Source organism: Aethalodelphis obliquidens, unplaced genomic scaffold, assembly GCF_003676395.1.
Source record: "Aethalodelphis obliquidens isolate GAN/ISIS:26980383/991018 unplaced genomic scaffold, ASM367639v1 scaffold1, whole genome shotgun sequence".
In the NCBI taxonomy this organism is placed as follows: Eukaryota; Metazoa; Chordata; class Mammalia; order Artiodactyla; family Delphinidae; genus Aethalodelphis; species Aethalodelphis obliquidens.
Window position 1 is genome coordinate 72,146,294 of NW_020837945.1, and position 3,506 is coordinate 72,149,799.

Sequence of the window (3,506 nt, forward strand, 5' to 3'; positions counted from 1 at the left end):
CTCCAAAATATATAAACAGCTCGTGCATCTCAATATTAAAAAAACAACGCAGTCCAAAAATGGGCAGAAGACCTAAATAGACCTTTCTCCAAAGAAGACATACAGATGGCCAAGAAGCACATGAAAAGATGCTCAACGTCACTAATTATTAGAGGAATGCAAATCAAAACTACAATGAGGTATCACCTCACACCAGTTAGAATGGGCATCATCAGAAAATCTACAGACAACAAATGCTGGAGAGGGTGTGCAGAAAAGGGAACCCTCTTGCACTGTTGGTGGGAATGTAAACTGATACAGCCACTATGGAGAACAGTATGGAGGTTCCTTAAAAAACTAAAAATAGAATTACCATATGACCCAGCAATCCCACTATTGGGCATATACCCAGAGAAAACCGTAAGTCAAAAAGACACATGCACCCCAATGTTCATTGCAGCAGTATTCACAATAGCCAGGTTGGAAGCAACCTGAATGCCCATTCACAGATGAATGGATAAAGAAGATGTGGTACATATATACAATGGAATATTACTCAGCCATAAAAAGGAATGAAATTGGGTCATTTGTTGAGACGTGGATGGATCTAGAGACTGTCATACAGAGTGAAGTAAGTCAGAAAGAGAAAAACAAATATCGTATACTAACGCATATATGTGGAACCTAGAAAAATGGTACAGATGAACCAGTTTTCAGGGCAGTATTTGAGACACAGATGTAGAGAACAAATGTATGGACACCAAGGGGGGAAAGCTCGGGGGTGTGGGGTGGGGGGGTGAATTGGGAGATTGGGATTGACATGTATACACTGATGTGTATAAAATGGATGACTAATAAGAACCTGCTGTATAAAAAATTTTTTAAATTAAGAAAAAGAAAAAAAAGACCCCACACTTCCACTGAAGGGGGGCCAGGTTCGATCCCTGGTCAGGGAATTAAGATCCCACATGCTGTGCGACGTGGCAAAAAAAAAAAAAAAAAAAAAAAAGATATCAACTCAGTGGTGAAGCACTCAAAGCATTCTTTTGAGAATCAGAATAAGGGAAGGATACCCATATTCACCACTTCGATTTAAATTTGAAGTTGAAGACCCTAGTTAGTGTACTAAGATAAAGAAAAGATGTAAGAACTGGAAAGTAAGATTAAAAACAACCCTGTCATTGGCAGATAAGGTTGAGAATGCTGGGAACCCAAAAGAATACATGATGAATTATTAGAATTAATAAGAAATTTAGCAAGTTTGCTGGATACAAAACCAATGTGCAGAAGTCAATTCTATTGCTAAACACTAGCAACAACTAGAAAATATAATCTTAAAAGTCTACCATTTATAAGAGATAAAAAATATAGAGTACCTAGTACTAATACCAAAAAAGCATATGAAGTTTATAAAGAAAATGTGAAGATTTTTAAAAATTTTATTGAAGTAAAGTGGATTTACAATATGTTAATTTCTGCTGTACAGCAAAGCGATTCAGTTACACATATATACTTTTTCATATTCTTTTCCGTTATGGTTTATCACAGGATATTGAATATAGTTCCCTGTTTTATACAATAGGACCTTGTTGTTTATCCATCCTATATATAGTAGTTTGCATTTGCTAATACCAAGTTCCAAATCCTTTACTCCCCCACCCACCCCCTTGGCAACCATAAGTCTGTTCTCTGTGAGTCTGTTTCTGTTTTGTAGATATGTTCATTTCTATTTTAGATTCCACACATAAGTAATATCATATGATATTTGTCTTTCTCTTTCTGACTTACTTCACTTAGTATGATAATCTCTAGGTCCATCCATGTTGCTGCAGATAGCATTATTTCATTCTTATTTATGGCTGAGTAGTGTTCCATTGTATATATATATCACATCTTCTTTATCCATTCATCTGTTGATGGACATTTAGTTTGTTTCCATGTCTTGGCTATTGTGAATAGTGCTGCTATGAACATTGGGGTGCATGTATCTTTTCGAATTATAGTTTTGTCTGGATATATGCCCAGGAGTGGGATTGCTGGATCATATGGTAACTCTGTTTTTAGCTTTTTGAGGGACCTCCATACTGTTCTCCACAGTGGCTGCACCAACTTATATTTCCATCAACAGCATAGAAGGGTTCTCTTTTCTCCACAGCTTCTCCAACATTTATTATTTGTAGACTTTTTAATGATGGCCATTCTGCCTGATGTGAGGTGATACCTCATTGTTTTGATTTGCATTTCCCTAATAATTAGCGATGATGACCATCTTTTCATGTGCCTGTTGGCCATCTGTATGTCTTCTTTGGAGAAATGTCTAGAAAATGTAAAGATTTTATTGAAAGATTTAAATTTTTGGATTGGAAATTTCTTTATGGATAGTTTCAATTGTGCATGTTTAAAGAAAATTAAAATTATGAAACAATTCCATTTAACCCAGAGAAACATTGGTTCAAAATCTGAAATATATAGTCCCCTGAATTTTGGTATAACGAGGCACTTCCTAGGAGCCATGAAGTGGCTTGTGTACTAATCTAGCACCTTTGGATAGTTTTTGTTTGTATGAGCCATGCAGCCAATACCCATCCATTTGCTATTCCCAGTTCTTTGGGGCAACTGGTCCCTAGAGAGCCACATCTCCTTATTGGCTGCTAACCATTCTGCCAGTCAAGAAACTTCATCAAATTCTAGAAGCCTCTTCTCACTTGGAGTTTTGTTGTGAAAGTTAAATTTTGTGATGCCCATAAAATGTTTAGTGCATGGTAAGAGCTCAATTAATAGCTATTTACGTCTTTAAAAATATTCTAGAGGAACTTCCCTGGTGGTCTGCGGCGAGCCGCCTCCGACCAGCAGAATGACGAGTCGCCACACGCAAGATTCTTCTCGTATCACACTTTATTGGAGCACAGCTTGGTTAAAGAAAAGATGGAAGGAAGACACCGCAATCCTATAGCAGTCTGCTTATATAGGGATTAAGAACATGTGTCGCTCTGTGATTGGCTTTCGCCGATGGTGCGACTTGTGAGCCAGCATCGGATAGGTCGCTACTTTAAAACCTCATTAGTATACTTAGCGCAAGCGCAGTGGCCACAGGAAGGATGATTCAGCTTACTTCAGCTTCCTGCTGCGTGGCAGTTAGCTGACCGCGCCCTACATCTCCCCCTTTTTTATTTACTAGAATCACCAAGCAGAATGTAGCCCGTACAAGTGTTCACCTCATGATGTGCTCACTGTTCGAGGGCAGCCTTCCGTTGGCATGTCTGAGACACCTTCCTGTGTGCAATGCCAACAAGGGCTGCAGGGTGCAAAGGCTGACTCAGAATGAGTTTTGATTCCCTATAGAGGTGCAATGGCAACAGGGCCTCTCCGTGCAAGGGCAATCCATTCGAATTGTTTAGGACGGAGATCCAGGCTGCGGGAGAATCACCTTCACTAACAGCCAAAAGTGCTTGAGTGAGTAGGACCTTATCTCGATGTGCCCTGACGCGCATGCGACAGACCAACCAGAGACATATTATAATCCCAAA